This window comes from Triturus cristatus, chromosome 4_1 (assembly GCF_964204655.1).
Source record: "Triturus cristatus chromosome 4_1, aTriCri1.1, whole genome shotgun sequence".
Lineage (NCBI taxonomy): Eukaryota > Metazoa > Chordata > Amphibia > Caudata > Salamandridae > Triturus > Triturus cristatus.
Window position 1 is genome coordinate 842,138,978 of NC_140585.1, and position 23,843 is coordinate 842,162,820.

A 23,843-nucleotide genomic window follows, 5' to 3' on the forward strand; every position below is an offset into this window, starting at 1 on the left:
GTGATAGATTGGCTGTACATGATGCCTCTTGTGTCATGTGACATGCAATTGAATTATAGTTGTAACACCAGGGAGTGTGTATCACTGAATAATGTAACGTGACAGCTCAAGAGTCAGTAATATGGATACAGTACTAGCGCTGGTGTGTCAACGTAAAACACACAATTTACCATGCATTATTAACGGCCAATGACTAATGAGTTTTTGAATCACCGTAGACACGCGAATAAAAATTAAATTTAGATAACCAAATTTCTGCCAAAGAAAAGGTGTGCACATCACCAATCATCGCGCAAGGTAATCAAATGTCATCCACTAATACTCATCTATTGGTGTGCGTGTCACCAATTGTAGGGCATAATAGCCCAAACCAAAACGGTGCTTGTGGGCAGTGTCTGGGTGTGGCATCGGGACTGCTCCTTTCCCTGTCTGCGAAGGCCTAAGCAGCGTTTAATCGTGAGCCGAAAGCGATACTCCTCACTTAAATTGACAAGTTATGATCGCATATAAGAGAAAATCAGATAGTATTTGATTGAAATACTTTCGGGGGATTTGACTGAGAAATTCATTAGTTTCAAGGGACATGCTTCTTCCATGGCTGGTTTTGGGTTCTCCAGAGCTTCTACAGAGTGCACCACCCACATCTCATGGACTAAGAGGAGATGGGCTTAGTCTATAGTGCCAGGATTTGCTCTGGACTAACTCCCAGAATAGGAGCACTCAGAATCAGTCATTCATTTTAATATTGGATTGGTTCTCTGAGAGTGGAGTGAAGGTAATTGTTTTAAAAATGGGACTGATTCCTAGCTGAAGATGGTATGCACTAACTGAGATGCGTGCAGTGGTGCCCAACATGGAGAACAGGATGTCATCATGTATATGCCACAAGTTTTTCATAAATTTTACAGATTTTGGAAGTGTGTTTTTGTAGCTTTGACTCAGAATCAAACTTATGAAATACATCCAACACAAAATGCATTTTCTACTAAGCATCTGGTCTCGGGCTCTGGATTGTTCCTTTGCACCAGTCTCATCTTTTCTCACCAAGTCCTGGCCCTTCAGAAAAATAGGCAGTTTGATACCTATGCAGTGTTTTAATTAAGCATGAAACAACTTTTCAATAAACAAAATCGAAAACGTTTGCTAATGTCACTGCCTGTTTATTAGTCGGTACGGTGGTTGTTCAGAGATCACGTACCTGGAGATTGTTACTTATGCACCATGAGTGGAGGGTCTGACGTGTAAGATCTGTGCTTGCTGTACTTTATAGCAGCGTTGCTAGGCCCTTTTTTCATGGTCTACAAACTGCAAGTGCAGACGGGATGATTTGTTAGTATAGAAGAGAGCAGCGCCAGTGAGCAAAGAGTGGACAGGGGATTGATTGGCAGCGATTGTGTCTTGGTAGACAACATGGCTTAACATGTGTGGCCCCCTGAGTGGGTGGTTTCCATCAGCAGCAGGCCGGATCGCCATGGTTTTCTACGGGTGGACACGCTGGGAGTTAGCCAGCTGATCGCGTAATCTACTCAATAACGGGCCAGGGATGGGTCATAAGGTGACTGAAGCAATTAACCACAGCAGTAAACTGCATATCCATATGCCCAGTGCCCATTAAGTACATTTGACGCTGGAAGAATGCCATTAGATTTGCAAAACAAAGCCGCGCTGCAATGCCCGAACCCTTCCCTTTTTGTTCCGCGTCTCCAGAGGGGAAGGACGTGTTTCTCGACAGGCAGGTACATCTAAAAGCATATTCACTCTCTCCACTCCAGCACTTCTGGCACCAGCCTGACTGGAAATATCCCAAATTTAAACTTCAAAAAGTAAACAAATATCAACGGCTGCCGCGCACTAGTTCACCATCACTCTTGTTTCTAGGTGCTATAATAATACCTGTCATAAATACAGAATCCATTGTAGTCAAGGGTTCTTCCGTGATTGGCATCTTGCCATCTCGCCCCCTCTCCCCTCACAAACCAAAAGGCCAGCCGCAGATTACCAAGTAATTTGTTTAGGCCGCGCCCGGGCCGGGGCCGTCTCTTGCCAGTGCTTTGTTGCTCACTGATGTGGAGGCTAATTTTCGGAGCCTTCCCTTCGCCGCAGACCGAGACAGTAATCCACTCTGTCTCCTCTTAATTAAAGCAAACAGGCCGCAGTGACAATAGCCGCTCGGAGGCCGGCTCGAGCCTTCCCCTCGGCGCGAGGAGCTAATTGATTCGCCAATGATAATGGTGTTTACATTAGAAAGACAACCCTCTCTTGTACTTAGGGCATGTCTCCTCCAAAGCTCTCTAGTCCCTTTGAATATCAAATGGCCGAAAGCGCATCCATTGTGACTTGTGGCTTCTAGCGTGTGGTGTAACATGGACATATTTAACCGGATAATTGAGCGAAATTCTCCTCTACGTGCCAACACCTTCCCTGCTTAAGAGCGTCAAGGGCCCAGTGGAATTTATCTTTTGTGTCACTGCTACAGAGGAGGACCTGCTAACATGGTCCTAGCAACAGTGTGAGTTTATTGGTGTGTGCTTGTGACATGGATGATTTGAAAGGCACTTTGAAGGATTCAATACTGCATCTTAGAAAAGGTGCATTGACAAAGCTAATAGTTCCAGCTTGAGCATAGTGAAAATGTTTTATAAAGCCTCACCAACACACGCGCCAGCAGTATTAGCATAGATGACAGGCAGGCAGCATCGGTGGGCCCCGGACCTGCTACGGCTCCGGGGAGTACTACTTTGAAGCGGGATGGGCGATGGGTAGAACCCCTCCTCCTCCTCAGCCTGGTCTGCTAAGAGAGGGAGAGAGAAAGAGAGAGGGGGAGGCAGAAAGGAGAGAGAGAGGGGCACAGATAAGAGGTGATAGAGCCCAGAGAGTGGCAGAAGGTAGAGAAGAAAGATCGTAGTGAGAGGGAGGCGGGGTCCGAGGGGGAGAGAAATGCACGAAAAATGAAAGGGGAAGTGATATCCTGCAAGAGAATTTAGACAGTGGGTAGGAAGATGCATGACAGAGAGAGGTAGAGATGAAAGGAAAAGCCAGAAATTATGCAGCAGATGATGACTAATGTAGAAAATGCAGAAAATCGGAAATTATGCAAAAAATACTGTGGCTGCTGAATCACATAATCAGACATGCCAACCCTCCCGATTCAGGCGGGAGACTACCGATTTCAAGGCTAGTCTCCCGCCTCCCGATTCCTGCAAGCAAACCCCCGATTCCTCGGGGTTTCAGCTGACAGGGCTTGGTATTGTATAACGTGCTAATTCTTCCAGCAATAGTCAGAGTGTCGATGCAGGGTCTCTCTAGAAGGGGTGATGTGGTGTAGCGGTCTAGTCCGCGACGCACACTGCGTGTGACGTCGGCGGACATCCGGCAGCGGCCATAGTTTTGGATCGGCATTAGCGCGCCGATTTCAAGATAGTACGGAGCTCCGCTCCGGCGCTCCCGTAGTGTGTACAAATAAATAACGTTACACCCCCGCAACGTCTGAGTGTCCATTGCTGTAAGCTAATGTGGTGAAGAATCGGGATCTTACAATGGCGACGAGGTGGTGAAGGAGTGCCCCACGCTCCATCCAGAACCCACGTGGTGAGCAGAGAGCCGGCAGGACGCCCACGATGATACACACTGGGGAGCGCGGCAGTGCAGCGGAGGGCGCAAGGTGCAGGGAGCAAGGCATTATCCTGACAGGTCACCCAACTCCTAGCCTGGTAAGGAGGTGCATGCATAAATCCTGTGCAGTCTGAATCGGGGAGAGGGCGCCAAATCAAGGCCCGACGGGGGCGGTGCCCTACAAACTGGAGGAAACCAGTGAAGACCACACGGGGAGTGGGGAGTCCAGCCAGGACAACGAATCAAGGGGCGGAGGCACGAATAATGTTACTTGACAGCTCAAGAGTCAGTAATATGGATACAGTACTAGCGCTGGTGTGTCAACATAAAACACACAGTTTACCATGCATTATTAATGACTAATGAGTTTGTGGGCACGAACATGCCACTCCAAGAATCGCCAAGATGACACTGAGACTTCTAGACTATGTATACGACGTGGAGTATCTGCCAGGACAAAATAACAAAGTAGCTGACTTCCTGAGCAGAGCAGCTTCCAAGGAGGTCACGGACGCCCAGGATGAAGGTGGATGGGAGGACTATGCGGTGGCGATTACTGGAGATCACGAAAGAGCCATAAGCGGACAGGAATGGGAGACGGAATACGGAAAGGACGAGAAACTGAGAGCAGTCAAAGCATCCGTAACCAAGGGGTGGCCGGACAAGAGATTACTAGAGGAAGAACTGAAACAGTATTGGGAGGTCCGGGAAGAATTGTCGGTAGGGGACAAACCTTGGTTCTTGCTACGAGGCAGCAAAGTAGTCCCCCCACACACGCTGAGGCAACGCATTGTTTCCATCGCACATGAAGGCCACTTGGGGATAGTGAAAACGAAGGGGACAGCGAAAGAAGACTACTGGTGGCCGGGGATGGACATCGCAGTGGAACGCCATGTGAGGGCGTGCGAGCAATGTAGCAATGCGGATAAGACCCAAAGAGTGTTACGTCCGCCCCTGGGGAGATATAAATGTCCCGAGAACCTGTGGGAAGAGATTTCAATTGACGTCCTGGGCCCCATACAAGACACTAATGGCGTCCAGAAGTACCTCACTGTTGTTATTGACCGTTATTCCAAATGGCCAGAGGTCCATGTGGATGACAACGCAGAGACCGAAACAATACTAGAGTTCCTCACAGACGTCTTTATAAGAGAAGGAATCCCCAAAGGGATCCTAAGTGACAATGGCCCACAATTCACATCGACCAGGTGGGAAACCTTCATGGACAGGAATGGCATCACAGTCCGACACACATCGATTTATCACCCTGCGGGAAATGGAGCAGCGGAAAGATTCAACCGGGTGATTATGGGGTCGGTGCAGGCAGCGATCAGCCAAGGAGTCAACTGGGAAAAGGAGTTAAAGCGGCTGATGTGGGCCTACCGGATAACACCCACCTCCACGGGTTACAGTCCGTTCCGCGTATTGAGAGGGAGAGAGCCTTTCACGAAGATTAACGTGGCCTGGAAACGACTCACAGTACAAAGTCACTGGTCCCCAGCGGTCGTACGCAGAAACCTGGAGAGAGCACAGGCAGTGTACACGGAATATTATGACAAGAGACACAACACCAAGGACGTCGCACTCGAGAAGGGCGAGTGGGTGAGAGTCAAATTACCCACACAAGGGAAGAAAGGAGACAGCAAGTTCACGTCCCCGTTCCAAGTGGTAGAGCCATACTCCAGGTCAGCCCTCCTCAGCGACGGGAAGATATGGTCCCAAGACCACATGGCTAGATGCAATCTTGCCAATGGGAAGGAACCCAATGTAGAGTTGGGCGATACCAGGGCGGCTAGTGCCACGCAGGACTCGGGGGCAGTAAGAGGGAGATCCGGTGAAGCAGAAGGCAGTCCCCGGTCAGGAACCGGGCGCAAAGGAAGAGAGGAAAGCACAGGACAGGTACCCGACACCCAGGAGGAGCTTGAGGCGACAGAATGGAGTAATTCAGGACTCAGAGGAGAAGGCGAAACATCCTGCCTGGACGGGGTCGACACCACCCCGACCACAGGCGAGAGTAGTAGGAGGACACGATATGGGAGAAGAGTAATGTTGCCCAGGAGGTTCGAGGAGTTCAGCATGGACAACAAGTAAGACTGTTCCAACATGACGGGGTTATTGTATTTTGTGTGATTGTGAAGGGGGAGATGTGGTGTAGCGGTCTAGTCCGCGACGCACACTGTGTGTGACGTCGGCGGACATCCGGCAGCGGCCATAGTTTCGGATCGGCATTAGCGCGCCGATTCCAAGATAGTACGGAGCTACGCTACGGCGCTCCCGTAGTGTGTACAAATAAATAACGTTACACCCTCGCAGTGTCTGAGTGTCCATTGCTGTAAGCTAATGTGGTGAAGAATCGGGATCGGGATCTTACAGGTGACAAACCAACAAAGCCTCGTTAACAAGCGAATGGTCTTTTAAAGACCTCTGAAGTACTCATGTGCGGCTGTGTGTGTGCCCGGGAAGCTTTTTCAGCCCGGGCTGCCACACACGAAAGGGGGGGGGGAGGTTGTATGCATGCCAGCAACCTGCCAGGCCAGTGCACAACACTTGCTTCACCCTCTCTCTGCCTGCCATTGCGCTCCATGCTTCTGAAAGGTAAGAAAAAACGTGCATTTGCGTGTCAAATGTCCAATCCTGCAGCAGCACACTTCCAAAGCCCCTACATGTCAGTAACCCGATTCAAGGCCCCATTCTACCGTTTTTTTAAAAAAAATCTCCCACTTTGCTCTTCTGAAATGTTGGCATGTATGCATAATTTCTGTAGCCTTTAGTATAGATACAACCTAGACCACTGCAGCAGCCATGCAGGTTATCCTCACACAGCTATCTGGCACAGTTTATGCCAGTGAAAGCTTTTGAAAAGTATTCCATGTTGATGGGGCGAAGCGCTGATAGTTTGGGTGTGTTGGGTACCTCCCTTCCTCTAGGAGTAATGACATGAATGTGTCACAACCATTTTTGGACACCACACTATGCAGGAACTACCTTCGAGCAATAGGGTGGTTGTTAACTGAAAGTGCGGCATGAGTCTCTGAACTGCCCGAGAGGCTGTGATGCTGTGCCAGAATAAAATCAGGCACTGCAAGCAACGCTTCCTCTTTCCCACTTCAGCTCATTTCCAGCAGGTTTGCTCAGTTAGTTAAAAGAGCTCATCCAAATACTTTAACAAGTTTGGTTTTAAGAATTCCAGAGCCTGCAGTATAGGCTTCCCTCATTTGGAGGGATAAGCAGGACGTTGAAATGTGAATGCAAGCTTCCCTCACACACACTGACACACAAACTCACATGCCACATACGAACATGGACACACACGTTCACACAAGGGGAAAATACACATTAGCAGCCCTAGTGTAATATTCCCTCTAACATAAATAACAATGAACATACAGCTCAAAACTGTTAAAAGTTCGCTCATACAGAAGGGGCAAAATCCAGCCAGCATCAAGGGGCAAGCATGGCAAGGGAAACATCCATTACAACGCAGTCATTACAACGACCTACCTTTACAACGCAACTGTTACAATTGAACTGCCTTTACATCGCATGCCATTACAAAGCATGTCATTACAGCGCATTATAAGGTAAGTAATGTGGATTTGTTTTAGTATTAGGGTGGGTATGGGTTTTGGGGTACATGGGAATAGTAATTTTTACCTTACACTATCCAACACTTCCCCTACTGTTGCACTCACTGGAGAGGGAATAGTAATTTTTACCCCTACAATATCCAACACTTAGTAATTTTTACCCCTACACTATCCAACACTTGCCCTACTGTTGCATTCACTGCAGTAGGACTAGTCAGTTTTTACCCCTACACTATCCAACACTTAGTCTACTGTTGCCCTAAAAGAATTATGCGTTGTAATGGTATGTGTTGTAATGGGAGGTGTTGTAATACAATGCGTTGTAATGGTAGTTTTAAAAAATGTGTTGTAATGGCATGTAAAATCATGAAATGTAATGGTAGTTGCGAAGTAAAGACTGCGTTGTAAAAGCATGCGTTGTAACGTCATATATTCGCATGGCAAAGCCATTAGTTCTCACCTATGCAAGATTTTTTGGCTATGCTTTTTTAGCTATATTGTCCAGCAGTGTGACTGCCGTGCAGCATGGCTGAAATTTAAAAAAAGCTCTCTGACATGGTCAGTGCTGGTCGCATCATAGTGATTTTTTAGGTTGAAGGCTCAGACAGCGTTGCTGTCTGGTTTGCTAATTACATCTTGGGGACATTCAGAAAGCTTACCTGGGAATGCATTCCGCCCAATGCTTACAAGTGGCTTAGTGGTTTTTACGTCACATTTACCTGCTATTTGCTGGAATTCTTTTTTTCAGGCTGTCCAGATGGAGTTCATCCATTCCCTTGCCCAAATCCTATTTACTGTATTCTTCCACCTGCACTGACTTTCTGTCAACAGGCCTTGACAACTCGTTCTTATTTTATCACATGTGCTGTGCATTCAATGACAGAGGTCAATTGTCAGGCTCTGTCATCCAGGTAGCTGGGTGTTCACTTTTCTTTCTCTGCCTTCAAAATGTGAGGATTTGTTTGACCATCATTCTGGCTACTCGGGGTGTGCAGTAAAATGTTTTTTCTAGCACAAGACAAAATGTAAATGTCTGTAAATGAACTGTACATATTTGTCAAAATATGAAAAGTACAAATGAAGCAAAGTTTTTGGTAATTCTGAAGTGTGATGGAAACAAATATTTTAATGTGATCAAAACAAATCAATACACTAGGTGATGACATTTTCACACATTATCGTTTGTGTGCTGTATACCTTTATCAGTAAAACTGTATGTCTGTGCAAATGTAATGGTTATTTCAATTAAAGATGTGCTATCTGTAATGGCAGTGCACTACCACACCATGTATATGCCACTTTACCCCATTCGACTCCACTCTACTCTTCCCCGCTCCATGCCATTGCACTCTGCTTTTCACCATTCCACACTACGCCACTCCATGCCGCTCTACACTGCATCTCTAACACCTCTTTACTCTGTACCACTCTACTCTATGCAATGTACTTTACCCTGCACTTCTCTAATATGCACCACTGCACACTTTATCACTGCTTTCTACACCAATCTGCTCTAAGCCACTCTAATCTACTGCACACCACTGCACTCTACTCCCCTCTATTCCACTCTGTGCCATTCCACTCTACACAACTGAAATCTACCCTGCACTACTCCACTCCATGCTGGTGCACTCTACACAACTGCAAACTATGCCACTGCACTCTACACCAGTGCACTCTATGTCACTTTACTCAAAACCGATACACTAAACCACTGCACTATATGTCACTATGCTCTACTCTGCAACACTCTACTCTAAGCGACCAAGCTCTATGCCACTCTACTCTACACCTTTGCACTCTATGTCCCTTCACTCTGCACCACTCTACACCACTGCACTGTACACTAATGCACTCTACACCACTCTACTCTTCACCACTGCACTCTACAACACTGTGCTCTGCAAAACTGCACTTTCTGCCACTGAACTCTAAGCCACTCTACTCTGCACCACTGCACTCTGTGCCACTGCACTCTACTCTGCACCACTCTAATACACTCTACGCCACTTTACTCTAAAACAATCCACTCTACACCACTCTAATCTACTATGCACCATTGCACTCTTTGCCACTGCACAACTGCACATTTTTTGCCACTGCACTCTACTCTGCAGCATTCAACTCCACGCTACTCTGCACCAATGCACTCTACGCCACTACACATTACGACACTCTACTCCACATCACTCCACACTTTGCCACTCTAAAATATTCTTTACCACCACATTCTACACCACTTTACTGTATGCCATTGCCCTCTATGCCACTCTACTCTACACCACTTCACTCTACTCTGCACCACTCCACTCTACCCTGCACCAATCCAAGCTACTTGACTTTGAAACAATCTACTCTACGCCACTGTACTCTACGGCTCACTACTCTACTCTGTGCCACTCCACTCTATGCCATTGCACTCTCCAAATGAAATCTACTCTGCGCCACTTTACTGTGCATCAATGCACTATACACCAATGGATTCTACACCACATTACTTAGAACCAAAGCACTCAATGCCAATCTGCTCTGCACCAATGTACTTTATGTCATTTCACTCTAGCTACTCTACTCCACTCTAAGGCACAATACTCTACACTGACGCTCTACTTCATTAAACTCAGCTCCACTCTATGCCACTCCACTCTACAACACTCTGCATCACTCTATGCCACTCTATGAACCCACTCCGCTCTGCACAACTCCCTTCATGCCACTCCATGCCACTGTAATCCCTTCTATTCCACAACACACAACACACTACTCAACTCCACAGCTCCACTCTATGTCACTCCATTCCACTCTTTGCCACTCCACTCTGACACTCTATGCCACTCCACTCTACTCTATGCCACTCCACTCTGCAACACTCTACTCCACTTTTTGCCACTGCACTCTATGACAATCTGCTCGACTCTACATCACTCTACTCTACAACACAGTACTCCACAACACCCTCTACGCCACTATACTCTGCTCTACACTACTCCACGACACTCTATGCCACTCCACTCTACAACACTGTACTCTAGTCTGACACTCTATTCCACTCTACACTACTCAACTCTACTCCACTCTACACCCTTCCACTCTAAGACACTCTACTCCCTCCACAACACTCTACACCACTGCACTCTATTTCACTGCATGCCACTCATCTCTACTCTACACCACTCAAACCACTCCACGCCACTCTATGCCACTTCACGACTCTCTACGCCACTCCATAACCTTCCGCTCTACACCACTTTGTGACACTCCACTCACTCTCCTTTATTCTGCTAACTTTTAGCCATGTTGAACAGCTGCCACAATGGTGTACAACATGGCTAAAACATATTAGTAAAGCTAATAGCTGTTGCATTGGCAAGACCTATTGGCTTTCCCATCTCTTGATTTGCTTTTAACCATGCTGTATATCAGCCAGGCTGCTGTACAACATAGCTAAATCATAGTGATAGGGCCTAAACGTTCTTGTGTACGCAAGAGGTTTTTATTGTGGCAAGAGGGGTGAGGGTGAGACAGGGCAAGCAACAACAGATGGGAGGTGGGAGAGTGGTGGGAGGTAGGTGGGATTGTGGGTGGTAAAGAGGATGCAACAACAGGTAAGAAGGGGTGAGAGGGGATGAAGATGGGTGTCGCAGGACAAGCAACAATGGAAGAGGTTGGGAAGGAACAATGGGCAAACAATGATGTGGAAGGGGCGGAGCAAGCAAAAACAACAGGAAAGCAACTGCGCAAGAGGGTGAGGGGAAGCAACAACGCATGGGGAGGTGAGCAAGTAACAACAGGCAAACAATGATGTGGCTGGGAGAAATGGGGGAACAAACAACAACAGAGTTGACAGGGAAGAAGAAAGAAAAACAAGTATTTGCAATGCAATTGGTCTCGCATTTGTGAAAGTTAGAGCTCTTGACGTTGAAAATGCCATTGTTTTTTACTTTTGTTTTTTATTTGCAGTGGAATGATCATATTTGCATAACGCTATGCTATTCATATGACCTTGTGGCGCAGGAGAACCAGAGAATGGGAAATACGCTATGAGGGAGGGGAGACGGAGTAATATGCTGCCTGGAAAAAATAAGTAACAACATACTGGAAAAAGCAAACACTCATAGGCAATGCAAGATTAAGTAAAGCATGTGAAATGTAGGCATGAGCAACATGGTTACCTTAAGGCTTTTACACTTATTATTCAGAAATCAATGAGTGTTTTTGCCTGAAAAGTTAAGGACATGACCACAGGGTCCAGAAGGAACTCATTTCAATATCCATTGCTTATATCCTTACAAAACGTAAGCAGTATGGTTTCAAAAGATCACATCCCTGAACACAGAGCAGTGGTACACATTTTATAAACGAAAATAAGGAAAACAGCTTATAAGGATCACATTAAATGTTTTCCACTCTACGCATCAACCAGGTATTGCAGTACCTCCAGGAATGGTGCACTACCCCACCCAAGGAAAACAATGTTGTTCAAAGAAAGACAAGAAAATTAAAGTAGTGCTTCACTGGCAAACTCTGTAAAGTGGCGCTAATTTGTGTGGGTGTGAATAAAATCAATCTGGCCACTTTGTGATCACTCTGCCGTGCTTTATTTCGATTTTTATTTATTTTTCGTATTTTGAAGCTCTTTTTTCTGTCCGTCCCGAGGATGCACTCCTCGGAAAAGAAGATGGCATTTGCAGAAAAAATATTTGTTTCCTTTTTGGATCCATTTCACAGTGGAACAAGTAAAGGAAAAGAAAGGAAGTCATTTGTTGAAGTCACTGTTTTCAGCAAGTGAGGAGGAGCAAGACAGAGACAGAAAGAGAGGGAATAAGAGGAAGAAAGAGAGAGAGAGGGAGAGAGGGGGGATGCTACTGCCACTGGCAGAGCAGGAGAAATGAACACTGTAGGGAGGTGGGTGGTGTGAGATGAGTGGGGTAAGGGGAGGGGAGTGGAGTGGGGTTCATCATATTTAGAAAGCCCTTACACTGTGGTGAGGCAGATAAAGCCATGTGATCGGTTGGATTGATTGTGAGTGGACCAAACATATACAAATAAATAAAACATTCTTGCTTGTGGAATTAAGAGTTTATGCGTCTTTATTTTCTGCCAACGAGTCACATGTACATCTTGGGGAAAAAAACTGTTGGTAAAGCGCCGGTAATATTTGTTACTACTACACTGCCTTAAAAATACAGAAATCAACCGCTGTATGCAAAGAGTGCACAAACACTATGGATCGATACCCAGAAGAAACCATAGAGGAGAAAGCTTTTCTGAACGACACACACTGTAACAATCAGCAGCGAAGGCATGGCCAAAGCCTGTAGAAGTTAATACAGCATGCCTCTCAGAGCAGTACATGGGCGCTGCTAGGCTCGACCTAAAAGGACCTCAATCCCAGCATGTGCGGCAGAAGGACACTAACCAAAAAAAAGCAATCAGTATTTAGTTTTAGCACCAGGGAGGGAAAAACGAACAAAGAGAAAATGAAACCTGCACATGCTAACCACTCAGGATGCCAATATAAGAGTGACAATGGAGCTAACGAATGGTATGGAATAGGCCGCTCCAAGTTCTTTTTGATAACAAAATGTCTCACAAGCAAAGGCACATGCTCTGTCTTAGGTCAGACCTAAATATTACCCTCTCACAACCAGAACATGTACAACACAGGTGGTAACAGAGAAGGATTCTCTCATGCATGCCGAACAGACATTGCATGATTTGCAGGACTGAAAGCTTGCCTCACATATAGATACCATACAAAGCACAGACAGCAGCAGTACACTCCTCCTTCATGCATACAATATACACACACAACACAGCCACAATTACCATTATTTTCTTTGGGACAATATATGCTATAATTGGACAGCGTACCAGGATAATAGGGAAAATGTAAATTTGTTAAGTGTTCCAAGTTCCAGTGTTAGCCTATATAATCATGTCTTGTTTTATGGATACTGGTGCATGCAGTGTCAGGTATATAGCATGTAAATCACAAGTACTAGCTCCAGAATTCACATTAAGAACAAGAATAAAGGAGAGACCCTTTCTACTGGAGGGTGCAAGGTGTGGATAGACGTTGAAGCTCTGTCAATATGATTTGTAAATATCCGCCTACACCTAGTCTAGGAATGTTGCCCTACATAATAAATTATTGAACAAGAGATCGAAATTTCCAGCCAGTAGAGGTTCAAGGTTGATTAGATTCTGGAAGTGTGGTAATTATAATTGTGCATAAGTATACTATTGCCAAACCTACATTTTATTTGAAGATGTCTAATGCTATTTCAAAGCTTGTTGAAGGTGATGTGCATTAGGTAATGAGGATGTTGAAACTATAGGAAAAACTCTTTGACAACCATGATCAGACTACTCTTGCTTTGAGACCAATCAGACAAGGGTGAAAAATAATTGTCTGGCACTTAAATGGGAAAATTATTATTCTAATTGCTGTGACTTCTCCCTATTCGATAACCCACTCTAGTAGCCTCATACCCAAAGCCCTTTCCTTACATTTTGCAAACCTGTTAGCACCATTTCAGATTGGTGAGCAACATCAGAGTGTTCCTAACTGAAACCTGGAAGGGCTCTAATTCTAGCAATCATTCCATCGCACCTTTAATAGTGGGAATACCTTTAACTCAACAACCCACCCTCTGAAAACTACAGTCAATAAAAGATAAAGGAGCCGGGCCGAGTTTGGATCTGCCTTTGCATGATCATGAACAGCCAGCACTTGAAGAATTACTTTCTGACTGTTGAGGCACAGAAGAAATTTAACATCTAAATAATCTTACATCAAGCTCTTTTCTCACCGGGCTCGGCATCCCACCATCACCTGACCTCAACGGGCAAACTGGTTAGAACCAGAGATCTTCAAGTGTTATCTTACTGATAGACAATAGATTCAACCAACTGGGATTATGGGATAGATGACTGAGAAAACACATCCCAGTGCTTTGGAGCTACTTACCGGAAGACGAAAAACACACAGGCAAGTGGCAAAGACGACCATATGTGTTAATTTAATTCCATTAGTCTCTGGAGCAACACGTCTATGCCACTTCTGCCATCTTGTGGGCATGTATTTTGCATTGTAGTGATGGAAACCTCAGGGTGCTGCATTGTTTGAATGGAAGCCCCCCATAGATAGTTTTTGTATTAGCTTTGAAATCAGAAATAACTCTCTATGTCCCAGCTCCACGAAAAGGGGAAAAAATTATTTCATGTTGGTTTTTCTCCTGACACTGGGAATAGATGTAAAATCTTAAAGAGCCATGCTGCTGTGCTCTTCTTGGAAGTGTGTAAGATAGACTGCAGTGGAGAAGAGGGAAGATGCTTTAACCCAAAATACAAGAGCAAAGGCCATCTGAATGAAGCCGGCATGGAGGATTACTCATGTGGAAGAGCCTGCCCAAAGCCCTGTTGTCCTGCAACTCAGCAGGCTGAATCTGAACCAGCTGCAGAAGAATGTGATAGCCAGCAGGTTAAGAACATGCTAGAACCATCAAAGGATTCTGCCTGTTGGTGGGCCTGCACTGCCCGATAAACCACCCAACTTTGTTGGAACCCATATTGCCTTCTGTTATACCTGGCACCATTGGCGTGGGTCTCCCTTCCAGTTTTTTTGCCTTTACCTCCTGTGTTTTGCTGTGTGTTGTACTCCATTTTTGCTGGTCTAGATGCTATGGGCACTTTGCCACTGCTGTTCAGTGCCAAAGTGCAAGTGCTCCCTTTGTAAATTGTTTTTATGGATTAGTGATTCCATGATTGGCATATTTTATTTACTTGTCAGACCCTAGCACAGTGCACTGTGTTTGCCTAGGGCCTGTAAATCAAATGCTGCTAGTGGGCTGCAGCACTGATTGTGCCACCCACAGAAGCAGTCTGAAAAATGTGACTCTGGCCTGCCATTTCAGAGCCTGTGTGCAGTCTGGGGCTGCCATGTCGACTTGGCAAGTGCACACACTTGCCAGTCCCTAAAACCTTCAATTTTCTACATATTAGTCACCCCTAAGGTAGACCCTAGGTACCCACGTGGGCAGGGTGCATTGTATGTGAATGGTAAGACATGCCTCGGTGTGTGTGGCATGTCCTGATAGTGAAACACTGCCAATTTTGTTTTTCACAATTTCAAGGCTACCTGTTCCCATAGGACAGAATGGGGAGTTTTGTTTGTAACATCTTATAAACATAACTGGCCCTGAGAACAAGGTAGAAAAATAAAGTTTAGTATGCCTGAACTCAGAATGTTAAAATACGTCTTTTAGTGAGGGTGATTTTACATTCTGTGTTTGAAAACACCACTTTTAGAAAGTAGATATTTTCTTGCCTAACCATCCAGTGTGCCTCTGCTAGGTTTCTTTATTGCATGTCTGGCTTTGGGATGACAGGGGCTGGAGAGGGCCAGTGGCTCCAGAAGTCTGATGAGTCAGGACCGGGCTGAATAGACCTGGGCTGCATTTAGAGTAGGGGGAGGAGATTTCCTTTCACCTGCATGGACCTGGTCTGCCTTCAACAATGCTGTCTTCTCCTCCAGCCAGGAAGCTGCACCAGTGAAGACAGAACTGGTTTTGGCTGGGTACGGACGCTCTCTGCCTTCAGAGAACAAAGAATTTTGTGGTATAAATATTCGGGCCCAGACCCCAGAACTTTAGATCACTTCTGGGAAATCAAGAGGAACCTTTGCCAAGGAGAAGAGCCAGATAAGCTGAGGAGGAATCTGTTTGCTATCTGGGGTTGGCCTGAAGTGGCTGCTTGCTGCCAAGGAAAGGAGAAACTTTGCTGTTTGCTTTGTCACCTGCTTGAAGAAAAGATCTCTAAGGGCTTGAAACTGAGCTGGCCTCTTGTTCTGAAATCTCAGGGACACAATGACTTCACTTCTTCTGTCTCTCTGCATCAGGAACTGCTGTTTCAGCTGCCACAGAAGGAAATAGCAACACCGATGCCGGCGAGCGACGCCGTACCCTGCACCGAAGCCGTGGGCACTGCCGTGAAAAGCACGACTCATCGCCCCATCTTGCACCATAGGCCTGATGCCTGCCGACATCATGCCGCATCGACTTCGAAGCCGTCATCGAGGCTGCTGCCTGCACGGGAGCCGAGGACACCACTCGTGATGTCCACAATACACCGTCCCGACTCGCACCGCAGCTCCGACTTCGCTGACGCTGTGCTTCATCAACACGGAGCCGATCCTCGACGTGGGTGACTACCGAATCCATCAACATTGCACTGTCGTAATGAACCGACGCCTCGCCGCCATCCGTGACATCATCTCCCTGACAAATTAAGGAACCGACGTCTCACCTCTCCTGCGCTGCAGAAAGGAACAGAGGAATCAACTCCCCTGAGGTCGTAAGGAACCGGCGCTGCCCGGCACCAATGAAGCATCATCTCCCCAACGCCGTGCACCGTCTTGGCTTTCATTGTTCCAAGGTACTGTTCTTTATGGGCCCGATGCCGCGCACCTCGCGGTCGATGCTGTACTTTGGCATTTTTATCTGTCACAACGTAGTTATAACTCCAGGTGGAGTTATTTGTTGCTACAAACTTGATTTAAGTGAATAACCTATTCTTAAGGATATTTGTGATATTGTATTGTGGATTTTTGTCATTTGGTCTTGTTTTGGTTTAGATAAAGATTACTTATTTTTCTAAACTGGTGTGGTGTCCATTTGTAGTGTTTTCACTGTGTTACTGTATGTGTTCACAAATGGTTTACATACTGCCTCGGAGATAAGCCTGTCTGCTCGTGCCAAGCTTCCAAGGGGGGTGAGCAGGGGTTATTTTAGGAGTTTATCCCCCTTACCCTGACTAGAAGCAAGGGTCCCTATTTGGACAAAGATACCAACCTCTCCCAACTAGAGACACCCATTTCTAACACCTTATTTCCAACCTGACATGAGAACACAGATTGAAAGATGTGATAGGGTCCTAACCATAAACCCCTGCTTCCTCTCGTAAAAGTTTGGAATCTGTGGGTCTCTTTAGTGGCCCTGGTCACAAAGATTGTCTCAACACTAAAAACATTGAGCCGCAACCAGAATTGTATAAAATATGCACCTCTAAATTTGAGGTACTATGGGAGATCCCACCCTGGGTGTTAATCCATTCCCTCCATGTGTCTCCCCTGAAAAATGACTTTGAAACCAGTTGAGAATGACATTTTCTGATCTGTCCGATCCCATCTGCCACCAACCCACAATTACTGAGTGACTTGTTATGTAGACACTGAGAACTTTTACTTTAGGATTTTAGCATTGGTGCTCTTCCAAATATGGAAATATTCATCTGCATACAATGTTATTTAGGAAGATAGAACGATAGATTATCAACTTCAGTCGTGTTTGTCTCAATATTGTGCAAGCACATCCGGTCATACTGTAGAATACACAGTCAAACATGTTCCCAGTTTAAGCGCTTTTGTTGAGTTTTAGGTTAAATTGTCGACACCAGGCGCAGCAAAACCCTGCTCCCAGTACCACGAAATAGCCGGCCTACTGCATTCAGATTCATGTCGCCTCCATTTACCCCAGGAAGGGCACTCCTTACAGACGCCATGAAGAAATGATGACATCTTCCTGGAGAATGTGCAGGTTGAAAAAGAATCAGTTTCCACACCACTGCTAATCACCAGCTCAGAGAAAAGAAAATCATAAATGGAATCAAAATCAACACCCAAGGACAAGATTGCGCAATCCTTTATTATGGTACTTGCATAACCCATGTTTTACTTTGGCTTCTTAGCACTGTGGGCTGTCTGCAGTGCTAAGGGGCAGCATGTGTCCTTTACCCGTCAGCTGGTTCGCTGCAGCACAGCTCTGTGCTGTCTGGATTGTACACTGCTGCATGTCTTTGGCAACCGAGCTATCCAGCATCAGAGGAGGAGACCGTTGGCATGTAATGCAGGCGGAGAATTGTATTTTTGGAGTTGTTTGCACAGCATATGGTGTCTGTGTGCCACTGATGTGCACTTCTCGGAAAGAGTTTGTGAGGGACAGTAAATAGTGCAACAAAAGCTGCACTTTTCAGTTACCCCTGGTAAGAGGTGACAGAGAGAGTGACCGCACACCGTTGAGCACATGCCAGTGTAATGCAGCTGAGTGGAGCAATGTAAGGTGCGAGAGAGTGAAAGTACTTGGTGCAGTTTGGGCCTGGGTGCAGAGAGGTTAGCTGGGGAGCTTTTGTAAAGAAAAGGAGGGCAGGTGAGAGGACAGGATGGATGACTGCCAGGTAGTGCCAGTCCCCCCGTTGCCTGAGCAGCCATTGCTGCAGGGGAACCTGTTCCCCACATTTACCATCCGTGAGCACTTTTATTAGGCAGCCCACCAGGTGCATTGGCACTAGGAGGAAGGCATCTCTGATGTATTTCTAGTAGACCACTTTGGACTGATTGCTGTGACACACCAAGGCAGTGGCATAGCAAGGAGCCTTGGAACCTAATGCAAGCAACCCTTTCAGTTGGGTAGTAAAAGTCACATCTAAGGTGCTGTAGGCCCATCACACACTGGGAGCATGGAGGAACTGCACCTTCTTCTGCGATTATATACAAGAACTCAGCAATCCAGTCGTATAGTCTTCCCAACCATTCCAGAAAAAAAAGTTAATGCAATATACTAATTTGGAAATAAGCATATACACTTTCCTGAATAGTCAGTCAAAATAGGCTTCATTGAGGCAAATCAGATTTTTTTTTTTTGATTCCCTCTTTCCAGCTATTAACATTTGGCGGACGTGCCTTCCAAGTTTAAGCTGGTTTAGCATAGAATGCTCTTTATTTAGACCTCCTGTCTGAAAAGAATTATCTTAGCTTCTGGAAGTAACTCAGCTTTACAAACCACAAACATTAGAACATTACATAAAGACTGATTTTTGCTCTAGATAATCAGTTACTGATGATGTTTTTTACACCTTAATTCTGCATTTATCAGGAACTCATTGCAGTTGTTCACTATAAACCGAGGTTGGAAAGTCCAGGTGTAGGAAAGTAGGATCTGCTTCTATGGTTACCCCCACTTTTTGCCTGGTGCTAAGCTGTATTTGACTAGTCTGACTGGGATCCTGTTAATCAGGACCCCAGTCTATCTGTTTTCTCCCTACATTGTTATGTTCAGTACTTAGGGACACCCTAGATTGGATATTGGGGTACCCTCATAAGTCCCTAGTATATGGTAACCATGCACCCAGGGCATAGATACCCCAGAGGTCTCCCATGGACTGAAGCATGTATTCTGCCACCCATGAGAGACCATTCAAAATGGAACTACAGGCCTGCCATTGCAGCCTGTGTAAGCTGATGCTAGCACCACTCACTAAAGATATAGGTTTCCTATATCTAGGGTCACTGCACTTAAAACCTATAAGTCACCCTATAGCAGGCCTTTGCAACCTGAAGGTAGGGTGCTTGGTTCTAAGTGAGAGGCTGCCCCTGCATGAGCAGGACACCCCTGCAGCCCAAGGAGTCCATTCTCCCGGGATGTCAGCGAAGCAGCAATATACTACATAGAGGGGCATTGCGTAATTATGTGACGACCATCTCGAAACTGGCTGCAGCGAATCCCATCATTTTTGGTATCAAACATGTTGGAATCATACACCCCACACCGTAAATGGTGTGGGAGGTATGATTCCAAGCACTGGAAGAGCCCTCCATTATGCTCTGTGCTCCCGGTACCAGCCTTCTTGACCCGGACAGCACAAAATGGTTGCTGCCAACCAGAGACACGATTCTGCCCTCCTGCTGCTGAGCCAAGCTCAAGAAGGGGAAGGCAGAATAATAGGCATCCTATCACAGGGAGGTGTGACCACCTCCCAGACAGGACTTAGTGTATTGGGATGGGGTGGGTGCACTTGCCAGCGCCACTCAGGTTGCATGAGGGGCACATTTGGTGTCCCTGTGCATAGTCCAGTTCAACCCAGCCTTGGGAGACGTTGGCTCCCGCTCTGATGCGAAACTGGACAAAGGATATAGGAGTAACCTCCCCTCTGTCCAGACCATCCCCTGGGAGGGTCCTTCAAATCTTCCCAACCCTCTCCCCTAGGGTACCTAAGGGCTTACCTGGGTGTAGGTCCCTAGATTCGTCGTGGGATAAGATTCAGATCACCACTTCTTCTTCTACAGTCTGGGCACTCTGGACCTTGCTTTGGCTCAACTTCGTCCCCCTTTTCATTCTGCTGCATCGTCTGTGCCTGTGTAGCATACAGGCACCTTCCAAGGCCTATGGGCATCAAAGACACCTGAAGGAATCGCCCTTGAAGTGAAGGAGTCACTTCCCTGCATCTGCATGCATCACAACTAAGTTGACCGTTCTGCTGATCCTGAGCTCCTCCAGACTCCAAAGGCTCTAACACAGGTGCTGGCTTTCCACAGCTCCTGACGCCTGCCCTGCCCTCTCACCAAGTTTGGAGCCAGTGTCCCACGTGGGAGTTGCAATAACCGAACACCTGTGCTCCGTGTCAACAGTTGCAAAGGCTTGTTGACTTCCTTCCAAGAAGCTCTTTGGGCTCCAAATATCTCCAACCTTGAGCTCTCCCAGTGACCAAACTTTTGGGCCACACCACATCGTGTGCATCGTGGCCTGCATCTTTTGGTGAGCTGCTTGAGGTCCTCTTGCGACTCCATTGCCTCCGGCCTGTGGGTTCTGTTGAGGGTCACCTTTGTTTCTTTTGGGCTCCCCTGATTGCACGGGGCCTACCCTGACTCCCCTGCTTGTGATGAGTAACCTGGACCTTGCTGGTCCCGACGTTGCTCCTTCTTCAATTCCTGCGTTGGCTGCATTTGCCAAGGCTTGTTGGTGCTCCCATCGGACACTGACCCCCTCAGCACTCAACATCCTTTGTAGGATAGCTTGTGCATGGCTCCTGTTCCTCCTCAGCATCACCTGGTCCTCACAGCTGCAGAGTCAAGGTCATAGTCAACTCTTCTGCAACACCCGACATCGGAGGGCATTCGTTTTCTCAGTCTCCTGGTCACTCCTGAGTGACATAGACTCTGTCCCCTCTACTTGCAGGTACCACTCATATAAAATCCGCCTTCAAATTCCACCGGACACTTTCTCCTTCATCAGCAGAAGTCCTCTATTGTGTTCGACGGCGGTTTCCTACTCCACTTCACATGTATGCATCCGGCTTCCCTGGTGTAGGTAACATGGGTACTACGGTATCCATGGGTGGGGTGGCTCTCCAACCTTCTGTTTTCCACGGGGTTTCTTCAGAGTCCACTGGGAAGGGTCCTTAATCTTTAAAAGTCCAACCACGACTTACATGTAGAGTTGTATGGTACATGCGGTCGTGTTCCCACACTGCACACACTCTCCGGTCCCTATCTACTCACCTTCGGTGGTTCCGTGGGTCCCCAGCACTTCTACATCCTCTCGACCTTGTCTTGACCCGAGTCATGGTCCTTATACCACTTTCTTAGTATAGGGTTTGGTCCCCTGTGTATTTTGTGCTATTTACTGTGTTTTTTTGCTAAAGTATTGTGTGCATTGTGCATATCTCCCGGTAAGAGATATTTCTATCTGTTAGAGAGTATTATATAATAAATACATATTTTTATGAATACTTTGTGTGGTTATTTTTCACTTAGTCTATACTATAAGATTGCATTCTAGTAAAACAAGCTGCTTCACACGCCTTCTAGACAAAGCATGAAGGCTGCTCTCCACAGCTACCACTTAGAGAGCTTTCCAAGGTTGTCTAAGACCTCTTAAATTAAATCACCATATGGGTTGTCTGGAATGGTGCAAGGTGTCCACTTACAAAAGTGTACATCAAAAACCAGGCCAGCTTCTCACACCAGGGAATTAAGAATTAGGCAACTATTGACCTACTGTTAGTAATCAATGAAGATCCGTTAAATAAGAGGCATACGGAGACAGTGATCTAGGCCTCAGAGCAATGGCTTTTCTGCTCATCAGAAAATAAGAAGTTCTTCATAGACCAGAGTTACCAAGGTGAAACAGTAGTATATGAAGACAGGACAAGAACGTGGTGGGTCGGTGGATGTAGAAACTGACAGAACAGTATTTGTTTAGGTTCCTTAGAAGCGTCTGGACAAGGCCATATGGGCTTAAATCTTGTAGTCGGCTGTGATTTGTGCACTCTAAAAGTGAACGTAATTTTATTGCCTTCTTAATGGAAATTTTTAAAAGCCTGAAAGTGAGAATGTATGTGTAATTTCCAAATATACAAATAGTGGATAAAAAGAAGGCAACATAGCTCAAAACAGGCTTTTTTTAAAACTGTGTCCCCAAATTACCAGCAGAGGCACAGACTTATATGTCTATTATTATCTTTAATCGCAGTTTACTAATATTTGAGATCAGGAGCCTGATTACATTCAAATTGCACAGGTGAACTGCAATTTTGCATCAACATTTGCCTAAATTCACTGGTGCAAAACTTGCCTTTTGCCGTCATTGGTGACAATGCACCAGTCTCTAAGTGACTAAGTCATTGTTTGCACTGCCCATTTAGTGGCAATGTTGAGGCCCAAGTGCACTACACCTGTTCATTGGTCCATGTCGTTCTCTATTCTAGGTTAGTTAGAAAAGTGCCGGGCGGTATATCCAGCATTTAAAAGTAGAAAGCGTGGAGTCATATTCAAATCAGCAATTTAAAGGAAGGGGAACTGGAAAATTATTTTCATAAGGATTCAAATTCAGTGCTTCCTCACAAACAGGCTTGAAGTGTGGCATAAAGGAAGTTTTTCTTTTGAGCGGGTTCCAGAAATCCCCATAATGAATGCCGTCGATAAGGTTCTACCAACATCACAAGCTCACAGAATTTTTGGCACACGTTCTCCTTGTCAGTTTTTGGTGCTTTTAGATCTTGTTTGGCTGTTTTGCTCTTTCTTAGTCTTTTGAATTGTCAAGGAGTTTATTGGCTGCAATATGTGCTCCTGAAGTGGTCGGAGCTGCTCAGAGTAGCATGCATGTACTGGGGGGAAAACTGTATAGAAAGAGACATATCAGGTCATGTATTAATTGTTGGATTTCGCCAGTTCAAAGTATGTATTGCGTATGTGCATGAGCATGTGTGCATTCACAGTTTTGTGTGTGTCTACGTGTCGTGTTGTATGAATGTGTTTATCATGTTTGTGTGGGTGTGTTTATACTTTTTTTGTGTGTAGGCACACAGTTGCATGCACAACCAGGACTCTCTTATTGTGAAACACATAACTGGGAACATCATGCTAGAACATAAAAGTAGCAGAAAGGTACTACATTAATGTTCAATATCTAATACAATATATTTATGCTGCATTCTAAATGGTGTACACATGCTTTGAGCATATGCTACATGATATTAACCCTGGGCGGACAACTACGCTACGCTCGCAAAGTTTGCATAGTTTGTGCTACTTCGCACTATGCTAATTGCACGTAGCACAGTGCAAAATCATGTAGCGTAGTTGGCATTTTTTGCTCGCTCGTGGTCCTCAACGTCAACTTGGCGACCGCGAGCAAGCAAAATGACATCCCGGCGTGACTTTTTCCTCGTTCGCGATCAGCAACATCAAGTTGACGATCGCGAGCGTGGAAAATAAACCTCCCAGCGAGATTCTCAACGCGGAGAGGTCAGGTTTCTCATTGCGAGTGGTCGCGTATGCTCGCGACCACTCGCGATAAGAAACTACCA